This window comes from Mesoplodon mirus, assembly GCF_964341445.2.
Source record: "Mesoplodon mirus genome assembly, chromosome: 4".
Taxonomy (NCBI): domain Eukaryota; kingdom Metazoa; phylum Chordata; class Mammalia; order Artiodactyla; family Ziphiidae; genus Mesoplodon; species Mesoplodon mirus.
Window position 1 is genome coordinate 53,346,890 of NC_138979.1, and position 13,447 is coordinate 53,360,336.

Genomic DNA, 13,447 nt, shown 5'->3' on the forward strand with positions numbered 1-13,447 from the left:
CCTCTCTCTCCTCTGAAATTCCTGGGAAGAGGCCCAGAGCAGAAGCCAAATTGATGCAGAAGATGCCCCACGATGTGGTTGGAGCCCAGAAACTCACTGTGGGCACAAGGCTCCTTGGGGGCTTAGCAGCCAGCAGTCCTGCTTGTGTTCCAGAAGCTCTAGGATGGATGTGCCCTCCTAACTTAAGCCAGAAGGACCCTGAGGAGATCTCTCTACTAACTTGCAGAATCAAGAGATGTCTTTTTTTCCCCCTTTTCCTTTTTTTCAAAAATCATTCTTTGGAAGCTGCTGCATAGTACAGGGAGATCAGCTCGGTGCTTTGTGACGACCTAGTGGGTGGGATAGGGAGGGTGGGAGGGAGGCTCAAGAGGGAGGGGTTATGGGGATGTATGCATATAGCTGATTCACTTTGTTATACAACAGAAACTAACACAACATTGTAAAGCAATTATACTCCAATAAAGGTGTATAAAAAAATCATTTTTTTCAGGCTTCCCTGGTGGCGCAGTGGTTGAGAGTCCGCCTGCCGATGCAGGGGACACGGGTTCGTGCCCCGGTCCGGGAGGGTCCCACATGCTGCAGAGCGGCTGGGCCCGTGAGCCGTGGCCGCTGAGCCTGTGTGTCTGGAACCTGTGCTCCGCAATGGGAGAGGCCACAACAGTGAGAGGCCCGCGTACCACCCCCCCAAAAAAATCATTTTTCGACAGTGGAGAAGCTTTCTAATTTTCTCCTAATTAGGTAAATAATATATACTCTATATTATATTTTTTAATTGAACACCACAAAGAAGTGCAAGGAAAATAAAAATCGCTTGAATTCCCACCACACTGAGCTATCACCACTAATAATTTAGTAGCCATCATTTCATTTGTCATTATATGCAGATACACACACACACACACACACATCTTAACATGAAAATGGTGTCACACTTGATGCTTAATCAGAGACACTTTGACAGTGTGTTTTTGTTTAGGTTTGGTTTAGTTTGGTCTGGTCTGAGCTGGTTTAGTTTGGTCTGCTCTGGACTTGATTGACTTGGTTGGGTTTAGTCGGGTTTAGTCTGGTCTGGTTTAGTTTGGTTTGGCTTGTTCTGGTCTGATCTGGTTTGATTGGTTTTAGTTGGATTTAGTTTGGTTTGGGCTGGTCTCATCTGTCTTGATTTGGCCTGGTTTGGTCTGGTCTGGTTTGTTATGATCTAGTTTGGTTTGGTTTCATTTACTCTTATCTGATCTGGTCTGATTTGGTCTCATCTGGTTTGGTTTGGTTGAACTTACCTCCCTGGTTCCCTCCTTGGCATGCATCCTCAAGTACCTTTCTTCATGAGGGGACTGGGAGCATAGTTTATTTCACAGAAACTGAGACTTTGCTGTATACGTCTCTCCACACCTTGCCTTTCTTTTTCCTGATACCTCCTGGAAATCCCTCTGAGTCAGTTGGTATAGATCCAACTCATTCCCTTTAATTGTTGCCCAATATTCCATGGTATGTGTGGACCCTATACACTCAGCCATTTGTCCACCAAGAGGCTGTGGCCTGATTTCCCGTGTTTGGCCACTGCACATGTGTTTCTGTCAATGCCAGTATGCTATATACACCTCCAAGGACAGCATTCACATAACTGTGCCACCCTGCAATTAATATTATCCTGTGACTAGTCTTCCATTCTGATACTTTTATTCCTATGAGATGCACACCCAACAGTGAGATTGCTGGGTCAGAATATATGTGTGTGTTTACTTGTAATAGGTGTTGCCATATTGCTTCCCTCTCCTCAAAAAAAAAAAAAAAAAAAAAGTTGATAACTTATATTTCCATTGGCAGTATATGAGCAAAAATTCTCATCATCTCCGAATTCCAACAATATCTCATTGTTACTTTATTTTGCATTTTCTAGATTGGTAATGAGGCTGAGCATCTTTTCATATGTTTATCAATCAATTTGGATTTGCTCTTTAATTTTTCTATTGAGCTACTTATCTTTTTTATTTAATTAATAAGAATTTTCTATTATAGATTTTCATCCTTTATCTGTCATATGTGATGCACATCTATTCCCTGACCCCAACTTTATTTGCTTTTTTATCTTATTTATAGTATCATACATTTATTCCAAATTTAATGTAGCAATTTAATGTGGTAATTCATCTATTTTTCATTTATAGCTTTTAGGTTTATTGTTTTAGTTTGAAAGGTATTGCTAGTCCCTAGATGATACATGTTTTCCTAGATTTCAATATTTTTTTTGTTCTATTTTTTACATTTAGGCCTTTAATCTAGAATTTATTTGTAAATACAGTATAAGAGAAGGATTCAACTTTATTTTCTTTCACATGGATGGCCAGTGATGCCATCATCATTTATTACAGAAATATTCATTCGCAACTAGAATAAAATGTCACCCTTGTCACATATTACAGTCACAAACATTGTGACTATTCTGGTGCTTTCTGTTTGTGTTCTATCCATCTATTTGTGTGCCAGTACTCTTCTGGCTCTGATTGCAGAGGCTTTGTGGTATGTTTTAATACCCTGTAAAGCCCTCTAGCCTTGTTTTCCAGAAGACATATGAGCCATTGAGATCCCAATTAGAATTGCATTACATTCTTATTATATTAAGTTTTCTATCCAAGAATGTGGGATGTCTTTCTATTTGTTCAGCCCTTAAGACTTTAAATAAGACTTTAAGTTTTCTTCATAAAATTCCTGTATCTGTCTTTTCAAATTTATTCCTAAGTTTATTATAACTTTGATGCTGTTATGAATGAGTTATTTTCCATTTCTTCCTATGGCTAGTCTACTATTAGTTTAGAAAAAAAACCTACACTTTAAAATAAAATATTTATCTCAGTACCAAGTGGCAAATTTCCTTATTAGTACTGGGGGTGTTTTGGTTTTGTTTTTTTTTTTTACTAACTCTAAAATACAAGATGTAATTATAGCATCAGCAAAATGGGCAATTTTATCTCTTTTTCCAAAATTTTATAGAAATTATTTCACTTTCTTGTTTTATTGCACCCATTAGAACCTCCAAAACAATGTTTAACAGTAGTGGGGACAGTGTTCCTGATTTAAATGGAAATGTTTTAACGTGTCACCATTTGTAATATTTGCTGTTGTCTTTTGATAGTTATATTAACTATTTCCTTCTGTTCTTCTTAGGATTTTTATTAGGAAAGGCTGCTGAATTTTACTGAATGTCTTGTCAGCCTCCATTGATCTGATCACATTTTCTTCCTTTAATCTGTTGATGAATGTAGAAGTAGAAGTCTAAATAAAACATTAGCATTGTAACAAAAGAATAATATACTTTGATCCAAGGGTTTATCCCAAATATCAATATGTAAGGATATGTTGGTATCTCTATTCACAAGTTAGATTATTTAGTTTTTGTTTTTGTACTTTTTCAGGTTTTATATATAAGTTTACATATTGATCTACTCAAGTTTTTCATCTCATTGCATCTATTTTTGCTCCACCATTTCTTCTAGTTTTCAAATTTGTTGCTATAGTTACACCTGCATTTGCCTACAATTGCTCTGATTCCTTCTACACCTGTGATCACACCTCCCTTCCTCAGGGCTGGTCTTCTGTACTTCTGCTCTCATTTTCTTTTCCCCTTGGTCACATTTTTTTTCTATTTTCATTGGGCTTTTCAAAAATAGGAATGATGGTTAACACTGAAATCTGGCTATTTAAAATCTTACATACATGTTTTTACTAAGTGAAGTAATGTGGTCGCCGTCCCATCTCTACCCGCCTTGATTGGCACAATTCCTTGGGGGTCCTGACTCTTTCACCTGAAAAGGTGACCCCCCCACCCCACTGTGACAGAAGAGGCCCCATGAGACTGTGAGCTTTTTCCAGATGAGAACTCTCAGTTCCTGATTCCTGGCAGAGGCCTGGGCCCTGCTGGCCCTTCAGGAATGTTGAGAGGAAGGATGCAGGAAAAGTTGAATTTGTCCCCTAGGATGGTTCTAAAGGAATGGGAAAAGGGAAGAGATGTTTCAATCACGCTCTTGCTCTCTCCTTATTACAAAGGCAGTATTTACTCATTGAAAAAAATTAGAAAATATGGATAATCAAGAATAACATTTAAAACCACCCAACTCCCCCCGCCACACACACACACACACACACACACACACACACACACAGATTAAATGTCACTAATACACACCACTGTTGAGGTGGTGGTTCATGGCAGCCGGGGCTCAGCATCGATAGACAAGCTCCACTAGCCACTCCGGTGGGATCTCAGGCAAGCGAGTCCACCTCCTGATCTGCATTTTCCTCATCTGTAATACAGAGAGAATACTTCACCACACAGGTTTGTAATAGGATCAACTTAAATAATATTTACAAAGCACTTGATACATAGTAAGAACTCAGGGGACAGGTATTATTAATAACATACTTTATATGTCCATTCAGTCTTTTCCTCTATGCAAATCTACATGATATAGACACATACACCTATGCAGTAAAAATGGAAGCTGGGTCCCGGTACATTTCTAGAATAAGCAGTGAATGCTCTTATTTCACCCCAGCACATGAGCTGGCTTGCTTTCTACACCCTCAGTCCACAAACAGCATGCACGCTTCTTCTCCTTGGCGGTCAGACTGGAGCCTGCCTCTCACTTCAAGGTGTGAGCGCCTCCTAAACTCACCTGGGGGTTATTAGTGGACAGGATCAAAGGAAACCTAGTTGATGTTTTTTTCCTTCAGTGTGACCCATGTGTTCTACATCTTACTCTTTAGTGCAATGATACTTGTCAGAATGAAGCAAGAGTTCACTATTTCCAGTGTCACAGGGTATAAATAATTTAAACGCACTCCAAAGATACTGTTTTAAACTAGACTGCCCAGGCAGGCTGGACAAAGGGAGGTTGAGAGAGTCATTCTATCCTGTCTAATCCTGCAACAGTCTGGGAGGGATCTCAGAGATTCCATCATATTTATAAAATATCTAATATTTATAAAATTCTCTTTTCTAAAATTTATACAATTATTTCAACATTTGGTATATTTCTGTCTGTACCATAACACTTGAGCTCTTTATTCAGCTTTCGTTGCCTAGAGTTAGACATGGAGTGGATACCTGTACTGCTCATTGAACAAATGAATGAATGAATGGGTAATGATCTCCTGCCCAAGCTAGAAAGTAAAAGAGAACTAAATCCAGAACTAAAATCCAGATCTCATGACCCCTGACCCCAGTTCTGATACCTTTCTGTCTTTTCACTAGGATAAGTTATATCCTATACCAAACCCAAACAGCAGTTTTCAGTCCTGTTCACCCTCCATTCATTCATTTAGCAAATAGTCATTGGGCACCTACCGTGTGCCAGGTGCTTCCTCTAATAGTTACACGGACAGAAGTGTGAGTGATGACCTTGGCCATTGCTCTTATCAGAGGGTCCAAGTCATCCAACCCATGCTGCCTGGGGAGAGCCCACTTCCCTTCTCACCCTGCTCTAGCCCAGCCTGATAGGAGAGTCAGGATATGGAGGAGGAGGGAGGAGGGAGAAATATCATTCCAAGGGCTTCCTGTGCCCTGATCCCTTCTTTGGGTGCAGCATCCCAGGTTCTCAAGTCCTTCCCGCCAACCCCTCAGCTCCCTTGGTTCCCAGCTATTGCACTTCACCCAGGTTGTGCTGCCTCAGGCTTCAGACCTCTTCCTCCCCCTTCCAGGAAGGATCTAAGTCCACCTGTAGCCTGTTCATTGGCCACCTACAGCATGGCCTCTCTCCCCACATGCTTCAACTTCTTAGCACATTCTACCTTATGTTCTGGTTATCCAGTGTGTATCTTATCTCCTCTACTAGATTATCAGCTCCTTGGTCTCAGGACCCATGTCGTATTCATCTTTGCATCTTCAGCTGTGCCTGGCATGGTGCCTCATAGTGAATATTGCTTAATCCTTGTTGAATAAATGAATGGCTGAATGTGCAATAGAAGGAGGAAATGTTATCTGATGAGACAGAGGTTAGAGAGAACAGGATTATTTGCTTAGCGTAAGAAATGAACTAGAATTGAGGGGAACAGAGGAGAGAAAAGAGGAAGGGAGAGAGTCTGTGTACATGGCAGGAACCCAGGTCAATAGAAATGGCCAAGGGACTTTTTTAAGAGCAGAAGAATTTGATACTTGAATCTGGAGTTTATAGGGTGTGATGGAACCATGTTTCACCATATCCTCAATCTTCAGTGACACATGCTGCACTTACAGAAACCTTGTATGAATCATTTTTTTTTCTGTGGGAAATCAAAGAAATGGAGCGGTGTTGCACATCTGGAGTGAAGCCAGAGAGGATAGGTATGGGGAATCCACAGAATTAATTCATCAGATCCTGGCACTCAGAGCCCACGGTGATGAGGAAAAGCTCAAGCTCCCTTCCCCACCAGAATCCATGGAAAAATTAGGAGGGAGAGGGAGGTTCCCACCACACATGGAATGAGGTTGAGGTTACTGTATTTCATTTGAACCTTAAAGGCCAGGATACTTGATACCTGGCATATGAATGAATGATAAATTAATTATTGCTAAAGTGTTAATGAGCTATAGTAGCTTAGTGGCTTACTGTCCTCCCCCTCCCCCCAATAAAAACATTTCCAGTGGCCATCAGTGTCTCATGGAGTGGCTTCAGGGTCCATGAGAGAGATGCTTTTGAGCTGAGACAGTTATCTGAGGGTTCTTTAAGTTTATGAGCTCTGATTCCAAGGACCTTTTTAACCCTACCTTGCTAGATAAGTCAGTGTCCCAGTGAAGCCAAAGATGAGTGGCTGGAAGCATCTGACTGTTGTTACACGCTGCCAAACAACCCAGTGGGCACAGCAGGAAGCTAGGCATTAAAATGATCTGATTTCAAACCTCAGTTCATGAGTTCATGTGAGTCTAAGCAAGCCAGTTCATATCCTTGAGTTTCTGTTTGTAGACCTGTCAAACTGTGGAAATGTCACTGTCTGTGCCAATGACACAGTGTTATTGAGGTATAAATCAGGAAACTCTCTGGGAAGCCCAAGCAAAGGGCTGGTTCTGCCATGGGCACAGATTGTATTTTACTTCATTTTAAACACAGTCCTTCATGGAAACAACCTAAATGTCCATCAACAGATGAATGGATAAAGAAGATGTGGCACATGTATACAATGGAATATTACTCAGCCATAAAAAGAAACAAATTGAGTTATTTGTAGTGAGGTGGAAGACCTAGAGTCTGTCATACAGAGAGAAGTAAGTCAGATAGAGAAAAACAAATACCGTACGCTAACACATATATATGGAATCTAAAAAAAAAAAAAAGGTTCTGAAGAACCTAGGGGCAGGACAAGAATAAGGAGTCAGATGTAGAGAATGGACTTGAGGACATGGGGAGAGGGAAGGGTAAGCTGGGACGAAGTGAGAGAGTGGCATGGACATATATACACTACCAAATGTAAAATAGACAGCTAGTGGGAAGCAGCCGCATAGCACAGGGAGATAAGCTCGGTGGTTTGTGACGACCTAGAGGGGTGGGATAGGGAGGATGGGAGGGAGACTCAAGAGGAAGGGGATATGGGGATATATGTATACATATAACTGATTCACTGTGTTGTATAGCAGAAACTAACACAACGTTGTGAAGCAATTATACTCCAATAAAGATATAAAAAATTTTAAAAAAAACCCACCACAGTCCTTGGTTTCCATGGGCAATCTTGATTCTGCTCCACACTCAGTTCCAAACAGAAAGTGGAGAAGTGCATGGAAATCATGGAAATAGATGTGCAGGCAACTGGCTTCAAGAAGTGATGACAGAGAACAAAAAAGGTCACAAGGTAGGAATCTGAAAAAACAACAACTCTGAGAACAAGACAGACTGAGCTATTTATAGGGCTATAAAGCTCCATCACCCCATAAAACTTAATAATCCCTAGCAGTATCTCTGGAGAGGTAGTGGGCAATCAAGCAGTTCTGGCCAAGTAAGTGATGGCTCAAGCCAATTACTAGGTCCTTCTTTAGTGCTCGAGCACATACTGCAGACAGTGGCTTGTGTTCACAGGGATGGCCTTGCAGCACCAAGAAGAAGCTAGATTGTGTTGCTCCATGTTTACTAAGGAAAGTACGTACCGGTGAAGCATATTTTAGAAAGATTTTTGTTAAAATGGTAGCAAAGGGAAGTGGCAAACTCATGCCGACATGGATTCAAACCCAACTCCATCCTAACCAGGCCACTGAAGTGTGCAAGTTAACACCTCTGAGCCTCAGTTTCCTTATAGGCACGATGGGAATAGCAAGAGCCACCTCACAGAACTGTTGAGGGGCTTCAATAACATAACATAGACTGCAGCCAACACACAGGTTGCCCTGAAAAGATTAGGTTTCAGTGATCAAGGAAGTTTGCAGATCTACAGCGCTGGACCCCTGCCGCAGGGCTGGATAAATTAAGCATTGCATCGTTATTGCCACGGGCGTTGCTGCTGCTGCTGCTGCTGCTTCTAATACCAACCTCGTTGTTACTCCATTCCCATGGAGAGAGTAAGGGGCAGCCATCGACCATAGGGGCAGGAAAGAATTATCAGCTGAGGTAGGCTGTCAGTTCACAGACTCCTTCCTCAATGAAAACTGCTCTCACCACTGGCCTCTCCCAGACAGGTGGTCCCTCCCTGCTTGCTCTCCCCAGGCATTTGTCCACACGTCCATTAGTCAGGCTTTCCGATCTGCTTGGAGGTGCTTTTTAACGATGGGTAAGAGCAATCCATTGCATTCAGGAGGACTGGGTGCAAACCTATGTATATCCCTGGCCAAGCTATTTTACTTCTCTGCGCCTCATTTTCCAAATCTGTAAATGTGGCATCATAAATTACCTATCTCATAGGGATAGTATGAGGATGAGATGAGTTCTTACACGTAAATTGCTTGGAGCAGTGCTTGGGGGCATAGTAAGTGTCGCCAAGTATTAGCTAGCTGTGATGATGATGAGTTGTATATAATATGTATATATTTATGTGTGTGAATATATAAATGGCCCCTCATACAAATGGACATTGGGTAAGTGTTTTATAAATGAAAGTAGATGGGCTGGGAGAAGCTTTGACTATTTCAATGAATTGCTGGGTAGCTTTGCTAGAGGGGCTGTGACCTTTCCTTTCTAATCAATAGGCTTCTGGTGGTGGGGAGAGGGTTGTGAAGCAGAAGACACTGAATCCCTTTCTTGATTTTACGAGACTCCCTGTCTTGTGATAGCACAGAAGAGGAATTCAGAGGATGGAGACCCTTGCCCGAGGCATTCAGGAGAGGAATTCCATCTGCCGTCCTATATAAACAAACAACACGGCAGGGGCTAGTCCCTTCTCTCCATAGGAAACCACTTGTTCCCATATTTTGTTTTTGCCCTCCTCTGCCTTTATAGGATGATAAATCACTAAAATGTGATGTGGCTTCAAAAAGCTAACGGTGCATTTTTTTGTATCATCCAGCTCAGCAGATCTTCACATCCATGGGAACTTGCTGTTCCACAGAGACTTGAAAAGGTCCCCAGGAGCCCTCCCCCCATCAGAGCTGGAGCAACAGCCGTTTGTGCAGTTCCCATCCCCCTCTGCTCAGGGACTAAGAGGGATGTGGGGAGTCTCTAAATGATCTGCTAAGAGCAGGAGGCACAGCTAGGAGTTAGAGAGACTTGGATTGAAATCTCAGTGCTGCCACGTTCTGGCTGTAAGAAATTGGATGAATTGCTTAAATTCTCTGAGCCCCCATGCCTACATCTGTGAAAGGGGGACCAAATCCCCCACTCCAAGGACTGTTGTGTGGATTAAGTGATAGTTAGTCTTAAAGCAATTAGCACATGGAAGAGACAGCCAATATGTGGAGCTGTCTTTGCCCTACATAGGGATGTATAGTCCCTGGAAAGACGTTCATCCTGAGTTGAGTCCTCTCATGCCAATGCCAGCCCATGGACGCGTCCTGGAGTTTGTGCACATCATTTAAGCTCTCTGCCTCAGTTTCTTCTGTGCAACATGAAGATAAAAATAATTATCCAGCTTACTTCCCAAATTTACAAGAAGGTGGAAAAGTTTATCAATGTACTTTGAAAGTTCTTCAAAAAAGTAAAAACTGTTTAACTTCTTTTTTCTAAAGTATCAACACCAGAATTTCTTTGAATTAATCAAGATTTGCACTGTGGCCTTTGATAGACCAAAATAGACCACCACTCACAGATGAGAATTTAACTCATTAGAGGCACGTTCAGAGAAAAAAGCCTTGCATGACTTTAATTCTCACTGCAGTGTCCATGACTGATGGCAGAGCCTTAATAAAGAGAAGATTTTGATAGAGCAGAGGAGTGAGTGAGCACAGAAGCATCTGTGGGCTCAAAATGTGCTCCACAGAGGGGCACCTGAGAACATCAGAAACACGGTTTGCCCAACTCATCCATAGCCTTTAGGCTGGTCTGGACACACAGTTGTTCTAATTCCTGTGTTATGCTGTCCTCTCTCAGGACCAGCTGCCTCCATCATTTATAAACGGAGAGGCAAGAAGAGCTGTTTATTAAAAGGTATCTCATTTCATAAACAAGTGTTCTTGCTACAAATATTCCGGCAACAGGCTGCCTAGTGTCCCCAGTCTACTGAAATCCAGGACAAGTGTTCCTGCCAATCTCCAGCCATCCATCTCTCTGGCAGATCCACAAATCATCATGGAAGTTAAAGAGCTGCTGGTGGTCGCAGCAGGGTGACCTGGATCCTCCCTCTCACCCATCAAAGCTCCCTGGCCCTCAAGTCCCACAACAACAGTTCCTCTTCTTGTCATCAGGCCCAGGTGATGAGCTCAAAGAATGCCCCAGAGGGAGCCAGGAATGTCTTTGTCTGGCTTGGCAAGTGACTTCCCTGCCCTACACTGGTCAGGATGTGGGAGTGGAGAACTATTTTTGTTTCCTTCTGGAAATGACCACAGTGACCAGGGCCAGCCACAAATCCGTTAACTGCCCTGAGGGAGATGTGCCTCCCTTCAAAGGACAGTAGGAGAAAGCTTGTTTGGGAAACCAAAGTGTCTCCAGGTGCCACATTCTACCCCTGGGCCACAAAATGAAACCAGGGGGGCCTATCTGGATGAGAATGAGACTCTTCACTAGATTTTCAGACACCCCCCCAAGCCTCTGCTGTTACCAAACCAAACTTGGGTCCACTTGCCTATGCAGTAAAGCCAATCTCCTGACCGTGTTGTGGTGAAGGACAGTGCAGTGTTTATCACAGGCACCAAGCAAGGAGTCCAGGGCAGCTAATGCTTAAAAGACCCCAACTCCCCCAAAGACTTTCAGGGAAAGGTTTTTAAAGACAGGGTGAGGGAGGGGGGTTTTGGGGTACGTGATCAGTTCATGAACAGTCTTCTGACTGGTTGATGGTGAGGTAATCAGCGGTCAGCATCATCAACTTTCTGGTTCCAACCAGTCTGGGGTCTACGTGCTTGTGGGCAGCAGACAGTTAACTTCTTCCACCTGGTGAGGGTTTCAGTCTCTGCAAAACAGCTCAAAGGACGTGGCTCAGGATATTATCTCTAGCCCTTGAGGAGGAACTAAAGGTCCTTGACTTTGTTTAATGGCTAAACTATTTTTATTTTTGCCTTCCTTGCCTGTTCTCCTTTCTTTCTGCATTTTCTCAACTTCTCTGATTAAATGTACTCTTTGGAACTCAGGGAAGCCTAGGAGGCTACAGTTTTTCTACAGACAAGAGGCAGGCAGAAGACATGGGTGAGCAAGGCTGTTCTGGGAAGGTTCCATAGGGTCCTGCTTGGTTACACTGCCACCATGACTATTGGTGACTGACTTTCCCACTGGTGCTCCATTTATTCAATCAGTCAGTGATGTGTGCCTGGCCCATTGTGTGCCAGGCACTGTGCTCACAGAGAGGAGAGGGGTCTATGGAAGGATTCCAGTTCCACACCCTCCAGTTTCACTTCCCGGGTCATGAGGAGGTGGGAGGGGGAAGGGAGATTGCTACTGTCTTTGGCCCTGGCAAAATGCTTCCACTCCCATGTGAAATCCTTTCCCTCAATGAGCTTCTGCAGAGGTGGAACCTTCTAAAGAGTTTCTATTAAATTCTAAGAGTACAGAGAGGGAGGGGGGAGGAGGAATGGAACTATGCTTTATTCAACTGCTATTTGTTCAACAAATATTTAATGAGCCATTATTATGTGCCAGGTAGTGTGCCAGCAATGGGAAAACAGGTGGGAAAGAGCTATCCCCTGACCTTAGGGGATTTGATAAGCTCAGATGCTGAATTCGTGGTCCACTGGTTCCCAGGGAGCAGCACCCCACCGCCTACCCGACCCCTTCCTTCCTTCCACTGCCAGTCATTTTATTAAAAAATGAAAGCCTAAGGTAATTTGCTCTCCCATGTCAGCTAGGAGGACTTAAACTCCCACAGGCTAAAAGTTCACACTAACAGGCAGGATTAATTAGTAGTTGTCATGGAAGTGGAATATCATTAATTATACAATTTGAAACTGTTCAAGTCCACCTGCACCAAAATTACATCTTGAAACTACAGCATCACAAAGCCTTCACACACTCTTGACTCATATTTGAGTCATGTGCAACACTTCAGTATTAAATATTATTTGCAAAACAACCAGTATTGTCCATTTGTTTATGTGCGATGGGGTAGGAGAGGTGGTGCTCCACACACAGAAGGATGCCTGAGCATGTGGCCCATTATTCACACCTAACACACATCAGTACATCTGTTTTGAAATGCTGTTGCATCCAGACTGTTGTCTAGTGGATAAAGCTTCCTATGGGCCCCATAAAGTGTGCAAGGTGCCTGCATTAGTCGTTTACTGTTGCATGACAAATCACCCCAAAATGTAACAGCTTAAAACAGCAATAATCATTTCACATTTCTCACAGTTTCTGTGGGTCAGGAACTTGGGAACAGCTCGGCTGGAGGCTCCTGCTCAGGGTCTCTCCTGCAGTTGCCGTCCAAGTGTCAGCTGGAGCTGTACGTGAAGGCTTGACTGGGACTGGAGGATCCTCATCCGAAGTGGCTCACTCTTATGACGGTGAGTTGATGCTAGCTCTTTTCCCTCCATGTGGGCCTTTCTATGGGGCATCCTGAGTGTCCTTAAGGTATAGCAGCTGGCTTTATCCAGAGCGAGCAATATAAGAGACCAGGGCTGAAGTGGTAGTGCCTTTTAGGACCTATCCTTGGTCCTAATTGTCATTTGTACAATATATATTAGTCACACAGGCAGCCCTGACTCAGTGTGGGAAGGGCTCATACAAAGGCTTGAATACCAGGAGATGTGGATCATTGTGGGCCGTGTTGGATGCTGGCTACCACCAGTGTTGATCATTGCAAATGCTTCCTCTGCTCTCCAGCATAGTCAGGCAGCAGGATATTCCCATCCATGAAATCTCTGCATATTTGAGTGAAGCTATGTGTAAATTGATGCATTTCAGAGAATTCTGTA

The 13,447-nt window shown here is 43.0% G+C and overlaps 1 long non-coding RNA gene across 4 annotated transcripts in view; it reads left to right on the forward strand.

Moving 5' to 3' along the window:
* The window catches only part of LOC309801917, a 139,820-nt gene that overhangs the window by 72,629 nt on the left and 53,744 nt on the right, over nucleotides 1–13,447 (forward strand). For all 4 annotated transcript variants that reach the window (XR_014293684.1, XR_014293685.1, XR_014293686.1 and 1 more), the window contains one exon: nucleotides 12,885–13,036. This is a non-coding gene — a long non-coding RNA (uncharacterized lncRNA). The remainder of the gene's footprint in view (nucleotides 1–12,884; nucleotides 13,037–13,447) is intronic.